General features: G+C 38.7%; 1 protein-coding gene across 2 annotated transcripts in view; it reads left to right on the top strand.

Moving 5' to 3' along the window:
* NPAS3 (neuronal PAS domain protein 3) overlaps window positions 1–26,523 on the top strand; it is a 664,058-nt gene that overhangs the window by 8,590 nt on the left and 628,945 nt on the right. The gene's annotated exons all lie outside the window — the stretch shown is intronic.

Below are 26,523 nucleotides of genomic sequence, written 5' to 3'. Positions count from 1 at the left end.
ACCTAGCCGAGGCTGCTTTTCCACTCCAGTCATTTCTTTGATTGGTTTGTTTGTTTATGCTTAATGTTTGGGCTTTTTTTTCCCTCTTTTTGTTTTTTTTTTTTCCCCCCTCTTTCTTTTTTTTTTTTTTTTTTCCTTTTCTTCCTTCTCCTCCAAGGAATCTGCCAAGGATTTATAGCCAAGAGAGGAAATGTTTTGAACATTCACTTCATAATAATTGCATTCTTTGAGACTGCTGCATGTTGTCTTTAACATACAAAGTCCCTGCAGTGCGAATGAGGTGTGTGACTTTTTGTTTAATAGGACTTTGCATAATAAGGATAATGTATAATAATACTGCGTTTTGGTGCACAAGAAGATGTTCCACAGTGAGAATATGATTGCTGCCATGTCTTATATGACTGGAGCATTGTTCTGTGACTGGCTCGAGCAGTAGTTTTGCAATACACGAAGTCCTAGTCAGATGAATGGGGCCGTTGTGCCATTGATTTGAACAGGACTTTGGGTAGTAAAAGTACTCGTTAATTTTGCATGCTATAGTAGTGTGTTACACAGGACAAAGAAGGTATGGTAAGGGTAGGATAGTATTTGTGTCTGTAACTTAACGGAACTGGACCAACCCTGTCTTTGGGAGAATATGGAGTTGAAGTTGTAACTTAGTCTTTTAAAAAGCCCCAAGTGAAATTATGCAAATAGTTAAAGTGTACTACGGAGACTCATAAGCAAAGATAAAAGTGTTGTTGCCATATAATTCAATACATGTGATTATTTTTTTTTTCCTCAGTGAAATCACAGTGATAAACTTGTACTTGGAGGAGGAGTGAATGTTGCGTCTCCGTGTTGTTGTAAAATGAGAAAGTCTTGAGATTCACAAGTAAAAATGAGCTGTTCCTAAAAGAGATTCTGATCTCAGCCTGCTGCAGCTAGATACTGAGAGTTATGCTTGCCCTTAGCCGGCGCTCTGTGTGCAGGTGAGAGTCAGGCACATTAAAGGACAAGTGATATGTAAGCAAGAATTTGAAACAGATTAGTGGAAGCAGTTTTGAACATTTGTTAGAGGGTATTTTCTCAGCCTTTCTGATGTGCTGCATTTTGGAATTCCACTCTACAATTGTATCTTGTCATTTGGCTGTTCTGGGGAACTTCTTACTGATGTCATACAGTGTCTGAAGAAGACTTTGATATTGATACTAATTTGGTATATGTGTTTCTTAACAGAGCTTTGTGTGCTTTGTGTAAACACTCTTCTCCATGTTTTACTGATGAGATAGTCATGCACAAAAGATTCTTGCAAACCAGAAGTGGCAGAAGATGTCAATGTTAGCACTAGGAATAAAATTCCATTCCCCATTTTGGCTGTGTATTCAAAGATTACAGTGCCTTCGTTAGAGGGATTTAAATTCCTTTACAGGCAAACCCTCTACTGAAATAAAGTGCTTTCAGCGAATGGCTTGATTGCAATTTAAAATTAGCTGTTAGCTTGATATATAATAGAAGTTCAGCACTTACGTTAAATAATTTAAGTGGAAAAGTACTGTTCCATTACCTGCAGGCATGTTGGGTTTACATATGTATATAGTGAACTTACAGGCTATAGTCTGAATAATATGTATGTATGTAATCTACAGTAATGTCCCTGGGGCTTGGATTTTCTGAAGAGCCTATTGGATTTGGGCATCCAGCACACAGTGCATTTCAGTGAAATATGGGCACCTAAATCCTATAAGCCCCCCTTTTAAAAATACTTGCTTGGGAATTTTGACTGAAACAGGAATTTAGAATAGACTTAATTACACATGACATTCTTTTAAACTCAATTTTATTGAGTAATGTGCAGTCTTTGAACAGTCATTTTGGATTAAAACCAAAAAGGTTATAGTTGTTGTTTTTTTTTTCCCTGAAATTTAGGCACAGAACTGATACATTTATATTAAAATGGGTGGGATTTTTTTCCCCCCTCTTGTTTAAGTGTCATGTTTGAAAATCACCTGCAAATTCACATTTACTATCAGCTCACTCACAGCCTAGGCTGATGCGAGTTAGGTAGCTCCTGCCACAGCTGTAATTCATTTAGCAAAAGTATAACATACAAAGTTTTTTTTTTTAAAAAAAATGCTTCTTAGAAAGCTGTTTTTTTTTTTTTTGCTTAGGGATGATTTGTTACTTTCTGGGGAAAAAAATGTAAGTGTGTAAGTGGGCAGTCTTCGCAGGTCAAGGTTGAGGTCAATAGAAAGAACTGAGTGACTGACTCGGTACATTTCTGGCAGCAAGATTAAAAAGAAAAAAAAAAATGTCTTAAAAAAAGGAGAATAGCTGCCAGTAGTACTTACCCTTCAGCCTTCACAGCTGCGAAAGAAAAGTAGCTGATTTTATTTGTCTGACTGTAGTTAGATGTAGGATTGGCATGTATGCTTCACCTTTGCATAAATTACTAAGAGTATGGACATGAGGTGCTGAGAAAACCTCCATTGTAAAAAAACCCCAACCCAAATCTGTTTCTCTTGGTAAGTAACAAACAGAAGGTGAACATAAAAAAAGGAAAGACATGCTTTGGGCTAATTTATTTATTCTCTCTGAGTTGCTGTTCAGTCTTACAAGAAAACTTCTATTTCTTGTGGAAAATCAAAACTACAGTGGTTTTTTTTTTTTTAAACAACTGAATGAGCTAGATAAATGGTACTCAAGGAGCAGTGTTTGAAGGATCCAAGTAGTTTACTAAAGTATCTTAATTAATTGGATGTTCACTTTAATAGTGATGTTTCCTGTTTGTAGGCAGTACACTGTAACAAGAACATGTATTTGATACGTAAATGATATATATGACTTCACAAGGCCCATTTTTATTCAAGATCTATTTTTGCTAAGCAACTGTTTTGGATTAACAAACAAGAAGAAACACAGACTTCAGGTGAGAAGCATGCCAGAAGGCTACAGAAAATTCCAGATCTTTCAAATACATATATATGCTGTTCCTTTTATCAGTCACTCTATTTACACACAGATTTCAAAAGTAAGAGGTGCCATCTTTCCTCTTATTCCTTTGTTAGCAGGAAAATAAATGCTTTTGTGCAGAACTGAGGTTTGAAAGCTCTTATTGAGAGCAGTTCTCCAAATTTTGTGTGTGTGTCACTTCTCAAGAGCAGAATAGGGGGACTGCAGGCCATAGCAAATACAGCAAATCTCATCTTCTTCCCCCCCAAAATTACTTGGCCATACGTCTTTTAGGAACATCCAGTATTTACACTTTGGACTTAGGAATCTTTTTGGAATGATTTAATTTTATGATCATTATTTTTATTATTTTGTTTCTTAATGGTTTTGTGATACTATGACACAAAAAGTATTTATGTCCTTCCCCCCCCACCCCCCTTCTTGTTGCAGTTATAGTATACTACAATACTTCTTGAGTTCAGATAGGAACAAAACTCAAAATGATTAAGGGAAAAAGTGTTTTCTAGCAGACAGAGAATGGCAGAATATTCCACCTGAAAAGCAAAATCAGAATTATTCTCTATTTATTCTGCTTGTTACTAATTGTGTGGAAAACTTCCAAAATACTCCACTGACTTGTATGCTGCAAAGTATCAGCAAAGGTTGTACGTTAGGTAGACAAAGTATTTGTATTTGCGTGACAGGAAATAATACTCGTTGATTGTCTTCAGCAAGCTATAAATGTCTTACTTTAGATAAAGTTAAATGTAAATACATGCATTGGAATGGTGAGGTTTGTTTTTTTTTCCTCTTTAATGCTGTGAGGGAAAAGTAGGCTCATCCTTTTTTTTTTTTGCACATTTTTATTGTTCTGTGTAAATGTAATTTGTTAATCCTGTGAAATTTGTCATAGATAAATTTGCTTGGATTATCTTGTCACCACCGTATCTGCATTCTTTTGTTCATTGCTTATTCATAATTTAACAGTCTGGCAGTGAGCCTTTTTGGGATGCTCACAAAAGATATATGACCTCTACCAGCTGCTACTATAACCTGCAGAATGCACAGCAAGACATTAGAAACGTGAGGATTCCTCTACTGATTAAAGTGCTCTTCATTTAAACAGTCTGTTCATAAGAATCTCGGGAATCTTTGTGGGTAGCAGTTTTGATTTTTCTTTTCTCACAAAATTAGTTCTAACTTCTTTTTTTCCCCCCCTCTTTCTCCCCCTCCCCCCACCCCCCAAGTGGGAAAACTAACCTTGAATCTTAAGATGATGTTTCTTTGCGTTCAGATGGACTAATGAAAATGAAATCCCTCATTATATATGCATATGTATACATAAATGTGCATATATGCATTTGCATTTATCTCTACCTATGCACATGTATGTAGACATACTTCCTCTCATTTTACAGTAGGAGGAATTAGTACCCATGTGTTAATTCAAATCTAAGCCTTCTATTAGGGTGTTTTGCAGCACGCATTATTATCCAGTACTAATTTACAGAAGAGTTTTCTGATTTAACCCTGCTTTAGCCTCAGTATCTTACAGATTGCATTGTGTAAATACTCCATATTCTACAGTACAAGAAAGACATTAACTAGAATGTTACTTGAAGTGTAACAACGTTTTAGATATTCATTATTCTCCTGACTCAGTTTAGCATATAATTTTTTTTCCCTTTTTACTTTTTTTTTCTTTTCTTTTTTTTTTTTTTTTTCTTCCCATCTTATCTGCAGATCAGCCTGTGAGTAATGGCTAGTTTTTACCTCCCCTTTGTGCTAGCACATGATTATAGTTCAAAATAATTCATTGCTAATCCATGCAGTATTGGTTCATCTCCATCACTCTGTTTTGTGATTAGAGCCTCAGGCCTGTAAGAACATCCTTCTGCACAGTTTTCTATCCTGATTTTCTTTGATTGCAACCCATATTTTAAATAGTTCTGTCATTACTGTTCACCTACCAGTCCTCTTGCATTTTTCAAAATGTGTCAATTAGAAGAAATTAATATTTTGGTGGGGTTATTTTGCAAGGGTTTGTGGAAAAATACTTCCTTTCCACTGCACTAAGTCTCCAGCAGTAGTGTATACAGATCTTGGTTCGCCTCAGCCAGTGATGGAAATCTGACTTGAGTTTCTCATTTTTTGCTTAGCAGTCTGAATTTCCAGTGTACTTATTTACATTAGGTGCCTCAAGAAGTCCAGGATCTTTAAAAGAAACACTGTGTCTTTGGGAAACAGACTATAGTAGAATAGTAATTACGGCCTTGTCATTTTTAACACAACATTTCAAACAGCGCTGGAGTAAAATGAAGCTGACTGGAAGAACTTAAAAAAACACAGAGGGCCTGATCCTCCTATGATCACTCTGGCTGAAGTCACAGTTTATTGGGTCAGATATGAACTGATGTGATGTTAGAACTGGGCTTATATGACATAATGGTATCAGACCCTGATCAGATTTAAATGTAATATTTCCAGATTATGAAGTATATCCATCATTTTACTTCATATCAAATCATGCTAGTTTTATGAGAAGGTCATCTAAAAGATTTTTTCAAGACTTTGTTTCAGTATTGAGTACTCCTGTGTTGCTTTTAATAATTACTTTCATCTCATTGTAGCTGTGTGTTTGAAAGTGTAGGTCAATAAGGATGATCGCATTCAGAATTTCATGATCTGTGTAGTGGAACAAATTGAAAGCAAAGCCTGTATCAATCACTGTGAAGGGAGGGTTAATTGTTACTGCTTCTCAAGCCTCTGGACAGATAAACCAGTAATGAAATACTTATTGCTCTGATATGTGAATGGTTAAGGATGAAACAATGAAAACAGAGGCAGTCTTCAAAGATAACCAAAAAAAGAAAAAAGGGGGGGGGGGTTGGGGGGGGGAAAGAAAAAAGAACAATCTGGACTAAAGTAAGATACTGTATATGATGTGTCTTAACATTTTAAAAGTTGGTGGGTTTTATTTTCAAGCTGATACAGCCTGCTAGCAATGATGTGAGACAGCAGAACGTATCAGGTTTCCAAAGCGGATACAAAACACGAATAGAAAATCTTCTATTGTGCAAACAATTTGAAATGGTTTACGCGAAGTCTAGACCTTAGGTAAAAGTAAACATTTCTAGCTCTAAGTGTTTTCTTTTCTTTTCTTTGTTTTTCATGTGTGGTACCGTTAAATGCCTTCCTCCCCACCCCCCTTTCTTTAAAAGCACAGCTGTATTTACTAAGTCGAGTATGTTTGTCGGTTCTAAAGCATTTTGTCTACAGCCAACCAGAACTCTAACGGAGTGTTTAAAGATAGAAGCAGCGAAATAAAAATGAGTGCAAAAACAAATTATGATATTACAGTAAACATTTAACTATTTCTAGAATGTGAACTTAACGTTTTAAACATCTGTTAGTTACTTATATGTTGAAATATATGCAAAAATATTTAGCCAAATTGAAGTCTTAGGCCCATGACAATCATCTCAACACAGTGGGTAGTTCTGAAAATTAATGAGAATGATAATACTGTAAAGACTGTTCCAGAGTTTGCCCAAATTCATTATCTAAGACTCTTGTTAAGAACATCTCAAAGAATTTTAACCAGGAAAATATATTAATGGTTGAAAAGCATTTTTCAAAACGGTGATTTAGAAAAGTATAATGGAATTATATATGCAAGAGCTATAGTTAGAAACACAAATAACACAGGAGCAACACATTATAAAGGAGCATTCTCCAACAGCTAGGGTGTTTGGCTTTGGCTTTGATTTTGTCCATAGGTGTCAAGCTTCCCTTTGTGTTGGGATGGAGGAAATGAAAAACTGAAGGCAACTTACAAAAGAATATATTTTTGACTACTTGTTAGTTACTTAATGAGGCCTACAGTTGCTTAAAAGCTAAGTAAAGCAATTTAAAAACTGGTGTAAATGTCTTTTAGACAATTGAAAAGCACTTTCAGGAGGAAGGGTGATGAGACACATCTTTAGATTTCTCTTCAGAATGCTAAGAATTTCCTGTTGCCTGTTTCCTGATGGGATTGACGCAGCTGTGTATCATATGGAATGAAAGATGAACCGAGTGCCTGACTTTGTTTTGTGCAAGTCCTTTATTTAAGAAAATGTATATCTTGATTTTTGCCCTCCCCCCCCCCCCCCCCTTTTTTTTTACAGACTGTTGATGTGAATACTATACACAAAACTGTTGAAAGGGGAACTAATTATAATTAGGTAATTTTCTAAAAGACAGAAGTTATAATAAAGTGTATTAGTTAAGAATGCCTTCCCCCCTTCCTCCCCCCCCCCCCTTCCTTTTTTTCCCTTGGTGCGATGAAAAAGAAAGCAAAATGCTTGGAAGACAACTGTGTCATTTCCATTTGTATTTTTCAGAAGTCATTGATATGAAGAAATGTGTGTGAGTATGTGTAAGTGCTTGTGTAAGCATTGGAAAACAAATCAGTTCATAGAGTTTCTTAGCCGTTTTGATGGCTCTGCAATCTGTAGCACATTTACAGTACAGTTTAATGGGAGATGTGACTGCAGACTAGAGAGGAATGGGAGGCTCCAAAATAATCTGTAAGCAGTAGTTTTGCTATAGACTGCCCCACTGTGTGGACAAATTCTTTGAAGAAAATTCAGGGTAAGAAACTGTATTAATTATGTTTTCAGTAATTACCTTCCATGGTGAGAGAAAGCTTAGCAGATGGCAGCTAACTTGGTTAACTGACTTGGGAATGGGTGAGGAAAAGGAGGGGTAGATCTGCAGCAATGGGGTCACCCTTCCGCTTGTATCTCAGTCCCTGGCAGAGACAAGAGCTGTGTCTCACAATGTTTTGTGATTTTCCAGTTGGAATTCATACTACCTCAGTTAGCATTAACTGCTCAGAGGGCTGTATAAGGCAAATCTAGTTGCTATACAAAAAGCTCTGGGCATTGCAATTAAATGAGTAAAGCAGCTTCTTAGCATTACACTGAAGCTCTATGCTACTAAAGCAGAAGCAAGCACTAAGGCAGGCTGCATTGCAGTGATGGGCAGCAGTGCTGAGAGCACGTTGAAAAGGCAGAACAGAGGTATATGTGCCTAAGCAGGGAGATCCCATTGGGTTGCTTCTGAGGCTGTCTATTCATGCAAGAGACAGACTTCTAAATTATTATGTGAATTGCACTTTAAATCTTAAGCCTTGATCCTCTCAACCTGCCAGTCAGCTGTAAAAACAGTTGAGCATTTCCCTATTCTTTTTGCCCTGTGACTTCTTTCTGCTGTCTTAGGATACTCAGAGCACTTCTTCAGTGCGTGCTTTGAAGGATCTTTCTCATTTGCCATCCAGTTTTGTGTGGGAGTTCTGCAATGTGCTGTCTTTCAGCTGGTCCCTTTTCTCCCTTATTCTGCTCTTCACCTTTGCATAATCTTATGTGAAAACACAATTTAAGTATCATCTCTTTGCAGATGATTCATAGGCTCAAGGTATTTCTATCTCAATGAAAATGTAGTCTTGCTTCTCTGTCATCTCCTCCCTTATTGCATAGCTTAGACTCCCTTAGTCAAAACAGATCTAGAGTTCTTTGCAAGACCTACATCTCCTAACACTGCCATGTTGCCTCTTAAGACAGGTCTGTAATTTGGGAGTCTCACTGATACAGACCTCTCCCTCACAGCTTAGCAATTAAAAAGGCAAATAGAGTATTTGGTATTAGCAGGAAAAAATTAGAAAGACAAACAGACAACATGAATATTGTTGTAATTATGCCAAACCATAAATCCACAGTGTGTGCAATTTATGTATCGTGTGTAATTTTGTTACCATAATTTCAAAGATACTATAGCTTGAGATAAGGGCATGAAGGCTGATGAGGTGTATGAGAGTTTTGCCAGTGGAAAAGTTAAACAAGCTCAAATACTTCAATCAGGGAACAATTATTCATTAGCTCTAATATTATGAGAACAAGGAAACATCCTGTAAAATTCTCAGGAAAGAGTTTTAAAATATTTAGCAGATTTTTTTGTTTGGCTGTTGTTGTTTTCAGGGCTCTTTTGTGTGCTCCCTCTCTTCCCCGCAACATAACATGCAATTGAATGGCAGAATTCCTTGCCAAAGGAGGATTTAGAGTATGAACAGGTTCAAAAATGGATCAAGTGTTGCTCTAGTATATCTCTGAGGAGCTATTCAGTGTGATGGTGATGATGCAACTCAACTTCAGGCAGTTTTTTACCCAGCTGACTGCTAGATGCTGACATGGGATATTATGGAAGGGAACACTTCCTGTGCCTTCTTTTTAATAATGTATTTATTCTATGTTTTCTTTTTACTGACCTAATCTTAACTGCTTTGTTTTGTTCTGAAGTTCTTTGCATTCAGAGTACATCTAAGTCTTGCAGGCTTTTTCTGCCTAACATCCTTGCTGTATGTTTTCCTGCCTAATAATTCAGTTAAATGCTCATCCTCACTACCATTGAGGATTATTCTTTTTCCAGTCATATCTCTCTGGAATCCTATTACAGAGATCATTTTCAGAGTGACAGATTGTCACTCTGACCATGTCTTTTTATATCCCCACTGGCTTCCCGTCTCTGGTGCATGAAATACTAGTAACTTGCCCTAAGTTTCAAGCCCTTCTTCTTCCCGCTGTATCTTACCATTTCTTACTGTCAGTTTTTCTTCAAGTGGGCCCTATTGCCCATTTACTGTATTTGCAAACATGCATTTGTCTGATTGCTTGTGCTTGGAATAGGAGTCCTGTGTAACCTCACCTTTTGAGTTCATCTCTCTGCCCAAGATGTCCCTTGCCTGAAATGCCAAAAAACCCATGAAATCATTAGACTACATCTAAGAAGATACCACTTCCTGTGATGCTAGCTGCTGTTGTCTTATTGCTTCTTAATGGTTCCCTATCTCTTATATAATGCTTAAACTGTAAGATTTTGCAGGGTAGGGACAAGTTTTTTGTCCTTTGTCTTTTGGTTACCTAGTGGATGTGTTAGCACTGCAATTGCTGTTGCTAATCTGAATATTTTTGTCAATTAAGAAAAAATAAATCATGTATTACCAGTCTTTCCTTTTCTATGTGCTTGATTGATCTGGGATGCTGTAAGAGGAAGTCATATCTTTTAAGTGTGTTGGGGTGTGAAAAGCTTTTATGAAATTCAGAGGAGATGGGACAAATGAATGGCTGGGAAATCCACTGCATGTTACTCAAAACATATTTATCTGAGGAAGTGCCTGCATTGAAAATGATTGGAGACTGTGGGCACATATCACATATGCTGTCACCGTTCCTAAGTTATTCCTTGCAACCACTGGTGGGGATTGCTGGAGATGGGATACAGAAAACATAGGTCTGACTCAGTACATGTGCTCTTCCATTGTGGTCTAGAATGTTTTTGGAAGCTCCAGCTTCCAGCAGAAGCTGTTGCAGAAAATGGCCTCAGCTAAATAGTTTTGGCCAGCATTATTTTCAACACATTTCATGAATAGATATGAGATGTGTCACAGCTTAATTACATTGCTCCATAATGTATTTCTGTCTTATGTTGTTATGACTAAGAAGGACCTTACTGGGACTGTATGGACAAGGCATCATTCTGTATGATGCCTTGGGGGCAAAAAAAAGAGTACTTGCCTTGAAGAGTTCATAATATTAATTGCTGTTTATTTTTCATTTGTTGGAAAGGGTTTTCTGTAGCATAGTAGTGAATTTTACACTCATTTGAAAGTTGGTTGGTTTTTTTTCAGTTCTTTTTTTACTATCAAGCAAAGTGTGTATTAAACAGGCTGAATTCAGCAAAATTAAATGCTTAGATATTATTTTGCTTTGTGAATTGCTGATGGGATAAAATTAACTGTGGTGATGACTTGAACATTGCAACGAACGTGTGTGAACTTCAATGTGTGTTATACTTTTAAACTGGATGCAGTCTGTTTCATACATTGTAACTTCCTCCCCCTCTATTCTGCCCTGGTGAGGCTACATCTGGAATATTGTGTCCAGTTCTGGGTCCCTCAGTTCAAGAAGGACCTCAGGGAACTGCTTGAAAGAGTCCAGCGCAGAGCCACAAAGGTGATGAAGGGAGTGGAACATCTGCCTTATGAAGAGAGACTGAGAGAGCTGGGGCTCTTTAGCTTGGAGGAGACTGAGAGGTGACCTCATTTATGTTTATAGATACATAAAGGTTGAGTGTCAAGAGGATGAAGTCAGGCTCTGCTTGGTGATGCCCAATGACTGGACAAGGGGTAATGAGTGGAAGTGGAAGCATAGGAAATTCTGTTGAAATGTGAGGAGAAATCTTTTCACTGGGAGGGTGACAGAACACTGGAACGGGCTGCCCGGGGCGGGTGTGGAGTCTCCTTCTCTGGAGATATTCAAAACTTGCCTGGATGTGTTCCTGTGTGATCTTCTCTAGGTGACCCTGCTCTGGCAGAGGGGTTGGACTGGATGATCTTTTGAGGTCCCTTCCAACCCCTAACATTCTGTGATTCTGTGATAACAGTAAACAGAACCAGAGTCATATGGACATTTAAAAGGCTTGTAGTAGAAATACATGTTGATCACTTGTCAAAGGCATGTAATAACAATTGCCATATAATTCCTGCATTTATGTCATTTTTTGGAGAAAGAACTGATTCAGAAGAACTGTTGCCATAAATATGTAAGTTTGCATACTAGCAGAGATAGGTTATCATGTGTGTAAATTGAATCGTATACACAAGCATTTGAAGTCACATTTTGCTATTGCATCAGTGTAGGCTTGGCACTTTCAGAAAGGCTTCAGATTTATCAAGGTAGCAGCAGGTATACTTTACTCTTCATAAGTTCATGTAGCTTGAAATAATTCCTTTCATGTTGATTTCTTTAAGGAAGGGGAGGGGGAAAAGAATTGTGGAATGCTGTTCATCAGAATGTTGGTATCCATACCTGATAGTATAATGAAGATGTGATAATCAGGTCTTGTATCAGGTGGAGAGATTAGAAGAATTCCAGGAGGAGAAGTTGAAACTTGGATGGTCACATTTCCTAGGACCTTGAGAGGGAAAGTGATGCTGATGTTCTAGAATAACTTTGTACTAATATCACTATGTAGACTTCCAAATGAGCTATATGCAGCTCAGAAGCCTAAAGGAATGTTTTGGAAGGAGAGTGAGAGGAAGTTTGTTTTGTTCCACAGCATATTTGGAAGGGGGGTAAATGGCCTCATTTATTTTCAGATGTGAATGTGTGTAACAATCTTGAACAGGCCCTGTGTTTACCACAATGTGTCATGAGAGGCTTAGACTGTGCCTTTCTTTGAATTACAGAATAGCTGAGATTAGCTGGGACCTCTGGAGATCATCTAGTTCAACTCCCCTTGCTGAAGCAGGGTCAGCTAGAGCAGGTTTTCCAGGACTCTCCAGTTAGGTGTTGGATATCTCCATGGAAGGAGATTCCACACAATCCCTGACCACATTGTAGTGTTTGATCACCTCATGACAAAAAACATTTTCCAAATATTTAACGGGACTTTCCACATTCCAGCTTGTGCCTTTGCCCCTTGTCCTACATCTCTGCAAAGGGTTTGACTCCATCTTTGTAACATTCCACTAGACAGCTCTAGATGGAGTTGAGTGCTTTCTTTCATATGCATCTGAACAAGCTCGGCTCTTTGCGTGATGCATCAAGAGATGCTGAGTCTTCGATGTGTCTTGGTGGCTTTCTGCAGTGCCTTTTCCAATATGTCACTTTCTTTCTTGTCCTGAAGAGCTCCAAACTAGACTCAGTTCTCCTGTTGCTGTCTGACAAGTATTGAACAGAGAGGGACATTTGCTGCCTACAGTTTGGTTAATATATATCAGTGTACAGTTGGCCTTCTTTGCTGCAGGACTGCACACTGATAGCATCCACCACAGTCTTGAGACCTGAGGTTCCTTTTGGAGCAGATGATGTCTAAAACTGTAGAGCCTTACAACAGGAAACCCTAGTTTTCATAGATGTTAGTAGAATATAGTCAACTTGAATGTGAACTTTGTGACAAAAATATTAAGGGCAGGTCAGTGACAGCAGTGATTTTGGGTGGCTGAAAAAAAACCACGTTTAAAGGATACACCACAGCAGATGATCAGTCTTCATCTGTGATCAAGGTTGTTATATGTAATAATTAATATTGTGATACTGAGTTTAAGGGATAGAAACTCACCTACAATGAAAGAGTGGGAGCCAACTCCTAGGACAGGAAGATTGGCAATGTTTTAAAATGTGGATGGTAACAGACACTGAGATTGTGGCTGTAGCACACTCCATAGGTAATGAGCATCAGTTATTTTCTGGAAGGAAAAATCTCAGGTATTTACTAATCACAAGTTTTATATCTGAAATGATGTAAAACTATTTTGGGAACTGTGGAATTCTGATTGTTCCTCTTATGCTTAGCACTGTAGACAGGATTAATCAGAAATGGAAGTGTGCTGCACTCATTCATTAGCATCAGTGGTTCAGACTGAAATAAGTGTCTGCATTTTTGGCTTTTTTTAATTACTCATAAGCTGTGCCTTGAGCATCAATAGGTTTCCTGCCACTTGAGATTTTTTTTATAGTTGCTACGTGTGTATCCCTAGGTATTGTGGAGGAAACAAAGGCAGACAGTTCACCGTTGCAGGCAATGAGTAATTAGACAGAAGTGAGAATTTCTCAGGAGTCCATAGACACTGGGTCTTGGTAAAGGTAAAGAAGATACTGAAAGTGGGCAACTAACAATAGGAAGAAAAGTCTTACTTGTGTAATAAATGAGGACCTCATAAAACTGCAAATAACTTAAAAACCTGTGCAAGTTGTAGCTAGTGACATTTGGGTTAGCTATGTCCGATGCAGGTCTAAGAGAAGTGATGATTCAAAAGTAGAATAAATATGGTTAATACCAACATTTCCCTTCACGTGGGAAGAATGTTTTACATCACATTGGTGGCTTAGAAATACACAAAATAAAATGTGGTGGGTTCTGATTTTTAACTGATTACAGACATTAAAATATCCTCCCACTTCAAAGCCTGGTTTTTCAACTAGCGTCACAGCTCGTGTTGATGCCTGCTATTGAACTGGAAACAGTATTGTTATTGGAAAATAAAGTCTTGCTCTGTGGGAGCAGCAAGCTGCTGAAGATATGCTTGCTGCTCAAGTGGGCAGCAGAGAGTCTCAAACATTATTTATAAAGGGGGCATTTTGGGTTTGCAGTGGATCATAAGGGATTACACTTGCTGCAGAACATGCAAATCATGCAAGATCACTACTCCTGTAATTAGGTGGTATTTTGCACTTGCAGTTGACTGGTTTCACTGTTCAGCATAAAACGTAATGCTTGCATGTCTGGTGCTTGTTCCTGTCCTTACAGTTGAAGCACTGTGTTTGTGTGTGGGAGGGCAGAGGGTTGAAAGGAAAGAAATTCTCAGGGAAAGCTGACCTTGGTGAATAAAGAAGTGTCTTTATGAAGAAGAGTCAGTGTTTACTAAGGGACTGGACTTCTTAATTTCTTCTTTCTTTGTGGAGCACAGGATCCCAAATGGAATCCCAGAGGTGAAGAGTTGCTTTCCTCTATGTAAATATATTAATTATGGGGTATTACAGAGTCACACAGAGCTGCACAGCTTTTACTAGAAGGGCCATATCAGAGGTACAGAGATTTTATTCTTGTAACCTGATGGTTGAATTGAGTGTAGAAAGTGAAGGTTTTTTCATACACAGAAGAGAAGAAAGAGGTGTTAGTCAGGGGGGTTGCATTTTATCTGGAAAGCTTTTTAGCCTTTTTCTAGAATTATTTGGAGCTATATGTGGTGTGGACACTTCTTTTGTTCCCATGAGTAAAACATATTCATTGTGTCATGATGAAGGTGTATCTGGCCATGCAGTGATAGTGCACATGCACTTCAGATCGAAGCTCAGGGGCTGCATGCCTATCTCTTAATAATGATAAGATGGGGCACATTAAGTAACCAGTGTGGAGATCTACTCATTTCTTTCCCTTTTCTTCCGGAAACCTGGGCATGGACAAGGATAAGGTTGTAGGTCAGTTGAATGATTTGATGAACTTGATTATGTCCAAATACTGGGTGCTCTAAGCTCTCTTACTAATGAAGATGAAGACAGGAGGCAAGATCATTTGCAAAAGTATTTATTTCCAAAAACAAATGGAAGCCAGGATTTGTAAAGTACTGCCTGCTTCTCCATCAAAGCTGCATAGAAGGTGAGGGTGACTGACCAGGAGTTACTGGTTTATAGATGATGCTTTTCACTTTGGAAGGTAAAATATACTATAATCAAAAGCTGTAATAAGCACCTTCAAAAAGAAAAGAAAATTAGTATGATTTCATGCTTTTTGTGACTTCTAAATTGGAGGGAGGAACCTGCACTCTGTTACAGGTGAACATTACAGGGCCAGCTCCCAGTTGTAAAGAGAAGTGTTTTGTGCAAGGCAGCACCTGATATACTACTAATTTTATTTAATCTGTCAAAACATTTCACAACAGAGTGACCTAAAACAACTATGCAGTTCCACCTGTATAGATACCTAGTCTGAACAGGTATTTTTAATTGATTTCCTTAGTCAAATACTAGTGATGGTGAAGTCCATGCCAATAGTCCCCACTCACTTCATTAGGTTCAGATTTTATCTTTCTTTCACTGACAGGAAACATCACACAGGGGGTAGGTTTAATTTAATAGTAAACCACCACCACCTAATAACAATATTATTAATAAGTGGATGTGCTAGGGGTTGTTGAACTTTACATTTCCTGTTGGAAACTGTGAGATCATGGCTGCAGGCAGTGCCTTCTTAAGCTGAAGCCTTCTTTAACAATAGAATAATTTTAAATTAGAAAGAAAAAAAAAATCAGTATGGATTTAGAGAGCACTGAAACTGCTTTATGATATTACAAATAATATGGAAGCTATCCTGTTGCTGGGAAATTTCTGGAAGAAACGATAGATTCATCATGAAAACGACACTGCACAAATCACTTAATAAAGTGCTGATAAGATACTTAAAAATGTGCCTTGTAGTAATACCAGAGATACATAGCTTGCTTAATGAGATTGTTTTAAGATCAAATATTGACAGATATATTTCAACAGTATTTGAAATTGTGTCAAACTCGAAATATCTTGCCCCTGGAGACCTCTTAAAAACTTTTTTTTTCCCTGGCAAACTCCTTGTTACGAGGAAGTAATGGATTCTGAGAGATGAAATTTGAGTATTTAGCTGAGAGAAGAATCTCAATTCTGCATGTGGCCAGCAGCTTTCAAACCATAGAATTCTGACTGCTTACAATTGAGTTTTTATGTCTGTGGTGTGATTCAGTAAAAAAAGAAATTGTCACCATACATCTCCACACCAGATTTTTTGAAGATGGAGTGATCAGCTGCTTTGCTGACACAGTAAGGTGTTAATTGATTTTACTTATTTGAGTTCTTATTGAACTCTATGGTTCATTATTTGCCCATTGAGAAAGCAAAACAATTAATTAAGAAAACGCAGTGCTGAAATAACAGAGAGTTAACTTTTGGTAAGGTAGTGCTACTTGTGTAGAACTGAGCAAGGAAAGTGATGACAAAAAAGATAAAATTACCACTCTTGATCAAAAGAGAATCTATAAAACCATAGTTCACTTTGGGCCTTTCTACAAAGCAGAGATGATGAAATTGATGAAGCAGACCCAACTTCTACATTCAGGAAAATATGGCTATCACACATGTAAACAGATCCTGTCAATTGTTTGCTGTTAGTGCCAGCTTCACAGATGACACCAAGCTGGATGGCCATGTCTATCTGCTAAAGGGTAGGGAAGCTTTACAGCAGGATGTAGAGAGGTTAGACTGATGGGCCAAGGCTAATTGTGTTAATTTCAACAAGGTCAAGTGCCAGGTCCTGCATCTGGGTCACAACAACCCCATTGTAAGCTATAGACTTGGGGATGTGTGGTTGGAGAGCTTCAACCTGGAGGGGACCCAATGGTACTACTTGACAGTTTATTGAATATGAATCAGAAGTGTGCCCAGGTGGTCAATAAGTCAGTGGCATCCTGTCTTGTATTAGAAGCACTATGGCCAGCAGGAACCAGGGAGGTGATCATCCCCCTGTACGCAGTACTAGTTGAGGCCACACCTTGAGTATTGTCTTCAGATCTGGGCCTCTCACTGTAGGAAGGGTACTGGGGTGCTGGAGCATGTCCAGAAATGAGGCTGGTGAAGGGCCTGGAGCACATTGCCTACAAGGAGCTGGGGTTGTTGAGTCTGGAGAAGAGGAGGCTGAGGGGAGACCTCATTGCTCTCTACAACTACCTGAAGGGAGGTTGGGGTGAGCAGGGAGCAGCCTCTTCTCCTTGATGACAAGCAACAGGGGAGGTTTAGACTGGATATTAGGAAATATTCCTTCGCTGAAAGGGATCTCAAACATTGGAATGGTCTGTCCAGGGCAGTGGTGGACTCACCATTCCTGGTGCCTATGGACCTGGAGCTTAGGGACATGTTTTAGTGTTGACCCTTCAGTGCAGTGTTGAAGGTTGGACTGGATGATCTTTGAGGTCTCTTCCAAGCAGATGTATTCTGTGATTTCTCAGAAAACCTGCGACTCAGATGTGTCTTCTTAAATATTCACATTTTCTGGTTAAGACTAGGTAAGATAAAGTGGATAAATACCTGTATTACACCTACAAGAGATACATACATGTAGACAGGCAGATGTTGGTCTCTTCGTCTAGGCAGCCAGTACCAGAACAAGAGGACACAGTCTCAGGCTGCACCAGGGGAGGTTTAGGCTGGATGTTAGGAAGTTCTGTGCAGAGAGAGTGATTGCGCATTGGAATGGGCTGCCTGAGGAGGTGGTGGAGTTGCCATCATTGAAGGTGTTCAGGAGGAGACCTGTTGAGGTGCTTGGTGCCATGGTTTAGTTGATTAGGTGGGTTGGATGGGTTGATGGGTTGGACGTGATGATCTTGAAGGTCTCTTCCAACCTGGTTTATTCTATGTATTCTATGTATAAAGACAGTACCTGTGTAACAGATCCAGCTGTTAACAACAGTAAAGTAGTAGTAAGTCAATCACAAGTAATTTCCTTCCCAGGAAGCACAAAGCTTCTATTAGAGGGTATGACTCCATGAGTGGGGAAGAGCTGAGTGCCAGAATGTGAAGTAACGGTGTTGTCAGTATTAACACTTTTCTTACTGCCGTAGTGTTGAATTTATTACTGTGTGATGTAAAATAATTCAGCAGAGGTGTTTTATATAGTTAAATTCATATAAATCAGCCCTATGTGTTTTGGGTGGGTTTTTTTTTGAGAACTTAGCTGTGCAGCAGAAATATGCTACAGCTTTTAAAAGTTTTCAGTGGAAAACACTAGTTTAAAGATCAGAGGAAGAAACTTCAGGATGTCTCTTGGTGGACAGCTTCTTGTGCAGAAACACATAGATCATTGCAGTTAAGTCAGTTAATTTATCTGAAGGGTGGAAAAATAGTGAAATGGATTTAAAAAATAAACAAAATAAAAGGTTAATACCGTAACAGTTATCCCAGAAATTCAAGTTAACTCCTCGAATAGTTACATTTATTTTTCTGTAATAATACCTAAAAAAAAATTCTAATGGTATCTGTGATGTAAGTGAGGTGAAATACAGAGAAGGAGAGTATAACATAGCCACAAAAATGTGGGAATGCCTGATACGAGCGGTGTGAGCAATCTGGCAGTGCAGGCTTAGAGCCTGACATGGTGGTAGGCCATGATCAGCATAAGTGCAGAGCCAGCTACCAGTATGCCAAAACAGTGCTGTGCCTGCAGCACTGTAACTGAAACAAGACGCTGGTAGCTAGAAACATAGTGAATTATCTTGGGACAACAGGACATGCACCTGCATCAACAAACCTCGCGTGTCATCCATAGTTGGACCAATAATCTACAATAGTGTGATGTGTGGTCACTCATAGGGAACCAATGAGTCCATGCCAACAAGGCATACCAAGGTTATATAAACCATAGCAGTTTCCTTGCTATGCACTTCTTCTTTTCCTGCCTGTCCTATCTCCTTTCCTTCCATGCTTTACTGTGCCATGCTTTCACCATAGGCCTGAACCATAGGCCTGCAATACTGGAACAATGAAGGATCAATACCCGATCATATTGGTCAGCCGTATTGATTCCAAGAACCTCCGTCGTCGCCAAATCTGGCTAAACAAAAATAGTTGGAGTAGGAAGACCAGCTTGTCAGACATACTGGGAACTCTTACAAACCAAGAAGTTTGAAGGGAAATCCGTGCTACTCTTAACTAATTTTGTGCACAGATCGAAATCCAAGCCTATCCAGAGTGATTTGATTTGATCCACTGATATTAAAATGTTGAAGAGAGCAGCAACATCTAGTGTTCTTCCATTCAAAGTGGATTCAGTAGTAACAACAATGTCACAATGATTGAAATTTGCATTTTCAAGGCACTAGGATTGGACTGGGAACATCAGTGGGGATTAGTCATGAGCTCTCTTTTTTTTTTTTTTTTTTTTTTTGTTTTCTGATAGGAAGTACTCAGAAAAAAAAGAGGTGTAAACTGTGAGTCATTTTTTGCCATTAGTTACATCCAAACAATTCCACTGGTGTTAATGAAGTTGTAGAATGTAATTGAAAACAGAAATCAGCCCTCTGCTCTTGAACTTTAATACATATTCTGAAAATGTTTTCTAGGGGGGAAAAAAAAAAAGAAAAAGATGGGATTTGCTTAGCTGTAGGTTATAGTCTTGATGGGGTGAACACTTCTCTTTTTTTGCCTCAAAGTTTTGTGATTATTTGAATAACACACTGCTGTTGATTTTCAGTTTGTCAGCGAGATGCCCCCAAGAAGAAGTGAAATTGAAAAAAAATTGATTAATTGCTGCTTATAATTAAACACATAGAAATGGAAAAAAAAAAGAATAGTATTGATATTTTATTTTATTTTAATGCTGGGCTCCTTGGAGACAAGATTAATTGAAAAGAGAAGGAGAAACAAGCCCTTAAGGCTGGATAATGTATTGCTTTCAATTTCACTTGCTAGAATAAACAAAGCAATTGCTAAAGTTGCTGAAGAAATTGAAACTTGGCTTTGGAGATTTGTGTAAGTGAAAATCTTCGGTAAATCCTAGTAGGAGATATTAAAATGGTGAAGTTTAGAGAAATGCCTCTTTAAAGCAAAGAAATAACCAATGCTTTCCATTGGACAATGACTTGAAGTTGCAGGCTGATATTTTCAAAACAGCTAAAATGTTTCACAAGTCTCTCTTGGAGACTTGATAGGGTGCTTGGTGCCATGGTTTAGTTGATAAGTGGGTTGGGTTAGTTGATAGGTTGGATGCAATGATCTTGAAGGTCTCTTCCAACATGGTTTGTTCTATTATAACCTTAAGTTTCATTCTTGATATGTTTTAGCTATGCAAACTCTAGTACTCATTGTAAAACACAATGATGCATATGTACTTGAGAGTCTGTTGTGCAAATTGGGACTTTGATTTGCCAGTCACTGCTGGGTTTACAGTTGTTTCCCACTAGGAATAAAAAGTCATTTGGGTTCTGTGAAGTACAGAAGAAAATGCTGGTAACTGAAAACCTTATCCCATTGGATTCTGTGATTTGCAGTAGAATTTGGATTGGGTTCTTCATTTTTGTCAGAAAAGGATACTTTGAAATAAAGGGGTAAATTCTCTGCAGATGTGCCAACCTCATCTCAAGTAGTCGATAGTTAAGGGTGCCAAGATTTCCCTTGTCAACATTTCAACCCTAATAACACCACATGCAAAATGTAGATACTTCAGGTTGTATTTTAAAACCAGTTCTGTATTGTCATGTTTTTAGAGCCAATAATATTCAACCGGTGCTCTGCTGAGTATGTGCTGATGCTGCAAAAAATGGTGATACACATTCTGTTCCTCTTGCAGAATGCATGGCTCATCCTTTCAAATCCTTACATTTCTGGTTATGATTTAACACTGACATACAGGGATTCTACCCAAGGAAGGCTTTTCAGGATCGCTCATATATTTGATGAGTGCTCAGTGATGGCATTTGGTATGCCAGAACTTAAAGTTGTGCAAAGAACAGAGCATCCATTTAATATTTATTTCAAACTCAAGCAAAACTAGACAAAGTGTGAAATTAATGCAGTGCTGCAAAATGCTCTGGTAATGGTGATCTGTTTTACCAGAAGCAATCAGGCAGAAGACTTACCTTTATATAATTATAAATGTCAAGGGAGGTGATTCTCCCCCTCTACTCAGCTCTGGTGAGACCCCACCTGGAGTACTGCGTCCAGTTCTGGAGCCCCTATTACAAGAGAGATATGGACATGCTGGAACGTGTCCAGAGAAGGGCCACAAGGATGAGCAGAGGGCTGGAGCACCTCTCCTATGAGGACAGACTGAAGGAGTTGGGGCTGTTCAGTCTGGAGAAGAGAAGGCTCCGAGGTGACCTCATTGTGGCCTTCCAGTATCTGAAGGGGGCCTACAAGAAGGCTGGGGAGGGACTTCTCAGGATCTCAGGTAGTGATAGGACTAGGGGGAATGGAATGAAGCTGGAGGTGGGTAGATTCAGGCTGGACATGAAGAGGAAGTTCTTCCCCATGAGAGTGGTGAAGCCCTGGAATGGGTTGTCCAGGGAGGTGGTTGAGGCCCTGTCCCTGGAGGTGTTTAAGCCCAGGCTGGATGAGGCTCTGGCCAGGCTGATGTAGTGTGGGGTGTCCCTGCCCATGGCAGGGGGTTGGAACTAGATGATCCTTGTGGTCCCTTCCAACCCTGACTGATACTATGATACTATGAATTATTATGTCACCATCTAGCCTTTTCTTGCCAGTATTTTTGTAGGAATTTTCCAAACAGAGCCTGTCCAGGTTGTGTCTTGTACATCACATTCAGATGTCATGTGACTTTGGATAGATTTAGAGAAATTATTAACTCACCTTGACTAAAGAGTTTTGGGTTAAAAAAAAAAAACCTGTTTTTACTTTTCAGGAAGAAAGAAAATGGCATTTAAGTATCCACCTGGTCTCTAGTTCATCGTGTTTGGCCCATCCTGTAATACCACCATTAATTTGTGTGAATTTCTCAGAGTATCTTGCATGCTTCACAGGTTTACATATCTCTTTCAGTAGTACTATATCTTGGGCTCACAGTCCCCTGCCAGTCAGTTTTTTCTCTATTTCTGTGGAGTGCAAAGGCACACATTGCCACAGGCACGATGCATACAGCTAGAGAAGATTTTCATTATGGATCTCTTAGCAGTGAGGTTACACAAGCCATTATTGCTCTGCCATTACCCCATCCCTTTATAACTTCTTTTTATTTCCACAGAAAGTACAGGAATTCCCCAAACACTACTGTATTCATTAAGGTCACTTTTATGTTTTAATCTCTTTGATGGGAAAACTTGTGCTTATTTTTGTCTTGCCATCAGTAGATAGAGCCAGATTATTAGCTAGCGTTAAGTACTGCAGCTCCATTTGGTCCAGTGCTGGATTGTCAGTTTATATAGGCTGAGTATCCAGCTGAGTACAGTACAGCTAGGAAATCCCATCAAAAACCATTCCGACTTTCCTTTTCTGCTTATTCTATAATTTTTTCTCCATTTGTACACATGGGTTTTTTTATGCCTGAGATGCAAAGACCCTCACTTAGTCTAGCTACTAGAGCCAGAGTTTGATGTAATGTGTCAATATTTGTCACCAAAATGACTCAGTGACAGTAAGATGCTCAGGTCATCTTAGAAGCTGGTCACTTATATTTAGGACATCTGATATTCTTTTGGCTTTTTTGGTGACTTGGGAACTGTCCTATGTGAAATCAATTACAAGACTGTTTTTTGGTTTCAATGAAATCTGGGTCACACTGCCATTTCTGTAACCCCAAACTGTAGGCAGATGCAGTCATGGAACCATGGAATTGTTTCTGCTGGAAAAGACCTTGAAAAGACCTTATTGCTGTCTACAGCTACCTGAAGGGTGGTTGTAGCCAGGAGGGGGTTGGTCTCTTCTCCCAGGAACAGCACCAGAACAAGAGGACACAGTCTCAAGCTTCACCAGGGGAGGTTTAGGCTGGGTGTTAGGAAGAAGTTCTTCATAGAAAGAGAGATTGGCCATTGGAATGTGCTGCCCAGGGAGGTGGTGGAGTCACTGTCCCTGGAGGTGCTCAAGAAGGGATTGGATGTGGCACTTGGTGCCATGGTCTAGTAGTCATGAGATCTTGAGTGACAGGTTGGACTTGATGATCTTTGAGGTCTTTTCCAACCTTGTTGATTTTATGATTCTATTCTATTCTATTCTATTCTATGATCATTGAGTCTGTTAGAGGAATTCACATCTAGTATGTGAGCTTTAAAAAACATGGGATTTCTATTTCTGACATCTGATAAATGTTTAGTATGTAGTAAGAGAGAATTATATCAATGCACAGTATACCTTGAACTTTTACCCACTGCTTTCTTTACTTTTCTTTGTTATTTTTTTTAAGCACCTAGTGCTCTTTGAGAAGCTGATTTTGTACCTGTATGGCATTTAGCTAAAAGCAGAGTTTCCCCCAAACTCTCTTTACTTTAGCACTGTTGGCCAAATTGCTACAAATCCTGAGTAAGTGTATTTCGTTGTCAACTTGAGTTATAAAAAATGTTCACATTTGGCAGTAGTGTAAAATTTGGCTCTTCTGAAAGACTCTGAGACCTTGAGGTTCTTCTTTGAGTTCTTTGGATTGCTGTTTACCAAAAGTGTGTTATAGAAAAATAATGTAGTCCTTCCTTTCTCTTGATAAGTAAACAACACATTGTACACACACACACACACACACACACATTTGAACCATAAAGGAAGTGGTATTTTAATTCAAATGGTTTCCTAATTGAATTTCACTCATAGCTAGAACATGTCGATCACTATTTTTGATCTCTTTGCTTTTGAAGAGTAAGAGGTTTGTCAAAACTTTCAGACTGTGATCCTATCAATAAAGGTCTAAGGGGATCATAAATACAGTTTCACTTCTCTTATGAAAAGCACCAGCATGCCCTAGAAGGGACTAGCCAAAACACCATGGGGGCATGTATGTCATGCCTTCAGAGCCTCAGTCATGTCACCTTGTGCTGACTTGGGTGTTTCTTTCCTTATGAACACTTGTAAGGCTGTTGGTCAAGGGTAGTTACAGATACGCAGAGAAAGAGGTAACTGAGAAACTGATTGATCTCTTCATTTTTTATGATGAAGAAGTTAAAAAAGGGGCTAATTCTGAAAGAGAATCACTTAGAAAACAGCAAGACTGCAATTAATAAAAACTACCAAAGGTTAAATTTAGATGATAATTTAAAATCCTGTTAGTCATAGAAATAATGAGGTTGTCTTCATCACTGTTGGACATGGGAAAGGAAAAGGGATGTTATTTTAGTTTGTCTTGCTTCCTTTGTCTTCACACATTTTAAGCTCCTGACAAGGACTGACCATTATATGTCCCTTTATTGCCAGCACGCTAAAGCCTAGAGCTTGATTAGCCTTTAAGTAGTCATGGTTTATAAATGACTGGTAAAATAATAACATAAAAAGAAAACAAACTTATGAATGGCTGGCACTAAATTGAGGGCTAAATTCCGATTGAATGGATTTTTCATTTTAAAGTTACAGGGAGTTGACTGGTTTGGCAGAAGTCTTGCTAGGAAGTGGGTTTGGATTTTGGTTTACTGCTATGGGAATCACTAGGAATTGGAACTGGGCGTTCCTTGAAATGCAAATTTTTGCCAGGGGTTTTTGAGCATGGCCATGGAAACCCAGGAGGCTTAGGTACTCATTGGCATTTCCTACCCTTTCTTGTGGAACTCTGTAATTAAGGACCCATCAGTCTGGAGTGGCTGATTGGAGAAACAGAAGGTTCTTTCTTAAGTGGAAATACACTTTCTCTGACTCAGATCTACACTCTGGATCTTGCTCTGAGTTGTCTTGAGTGTCAGGTTTAGTTAATTGTATATTCCTGGTGAGTAGGAAAACTGGAAAAAAACCTCTTGCTTTTGGTTTGTTGTTTTGTGTTTTCTGAGGCTTGGATGGTTTTGTCTTGAACTCCAAGGAGGCTGGTCTGAAAGTTGAATAGGTAGCTTGAAAAATGTGAGTTATTGACTGGTAGGATTGGGTTCAGCATAAATAATTGGTCTGAAGGGGAGATTTGACTCACAGAAACCAAATTTACAGGTTAAAAAGAGAACAAACATTGTGTGGATTTGATTGAGCTTTACCTCTGTTAAAAAAAAAATAATGAAGAGCTGCATGTTAAATTTTCTACAATGCCATGAATTATTATACTGAATCCAGTGTCATTAAATTGTAGTTTTTTGTTTCTTGTCAGCTATAACAATTTCTGCAGCGCACAATCTGTGTGAAAGTATGAATAAAATTCAGAGAGTAGCATCAAGGACTTCTGAGCTCAGAAAACTGAGTTTGGCAGTGCTAATTTGTATTAAAGTTGTTGTTGCATGACAGCAGGAAAAAGATTTAATGCTTGCCACCTGAATCAAGCCATGGAACATTGGTTTCTATAACTGCCATGAATTTGAATCAAGGCCAATATCTCTAAATTTGAAATAAACTGATACTCTGTCTTGAAAGAAGATACAGGCCACTTATGTTGCAGAAGGTATTTAGAAAATGTATTTCAATTTAATTTTTAGCAGTATATATCTTTCAGATTTTTAGGCACTTTAGCTCTGGCCTTTTTGGCTTCTTCTGTATTCTGGCAAGTATGCAGCCTTTCAGTCATTTATTTATCAACTTCCAGCGTTGAACTAATGCTGGTTTGCACAAGACCATGGATGCTGGGTTTAGTCCCACTATGACTATCCAAACACCTTAATCTGAAAGTAATTTTTCTTTTGTATATAACTGCATTAATGGAGAAAAATCAGATTTCAAGCCAAGTAGTCACACTACGAAGGTTTAAAGCCATCAGATAAAAATCTTCTACCAGAAGCCTAGTGTAACAACGTTGCTTTTACAATAGCATGTAATGTGATGGTAGCTCTCTTTCTAAAGGATCCCCAAATGTTTTTCAAGCACCATGTCAAAGTTAGGATTTTTTTTTGCTTCTCTTCAGAAAACAGGCAAGAACTATATGTGAAATTCTTTCCCATATCTGGACTGGCTCTGAGTCTCCATCTAAATACTGTACATTTACCCACAGAGGTTATTTAGCACTGTAACAAGAACAATTTCAGTATTTACATAGTGGAACAAGACCCTTCATTTCTAAATGTGAATTGAATTTTGAATATCCCTCCATGCCTGAGTGCACATGATCATGTGAAGTTTGAGGGCTGGAGGTGTGAGGACTAAGTAGCAACACTTGAACCCAGCTGCATTCTTTACTCACATGCCTTCCTGCAGGTAGATTCTGGTTTTCACCGAGTACAGAAGGGCCTGGCAATCTATTACGTGGGAATGACTTAATCACCATCTAGACTGAAATGTAGCAGCTGCTTCATAGCATGTAGGAGTAATACACAAAAATCTTGTGATGGAAGGTGGGGGGAAAGATATGGTATGCATCTGTAAGTGCTCAGGAAGCTTGTAGAGGTAGAAGGCAGCTATTCCACTAAAATTATTTGATGTC

This window comes from Dryobates pubescens, chromosome 5 (assembly GCF_014839835.1).
Source record: "Dryobates pubescens isolate bDryPub1 chromosome 5, bDryPub1.pri, whole genome shotgun sequence".
Classification (NCBI taxonomy): Eukaryota; Metazoa; Chordata; class Aves; order Piciformes; family Picidae; genus Dryobates; species Dryobates pubescens.
Note: the sequence above shows the minus strand (reverse complement) of the source record. Positions and strands in the feature narration are given on the sequence as shown.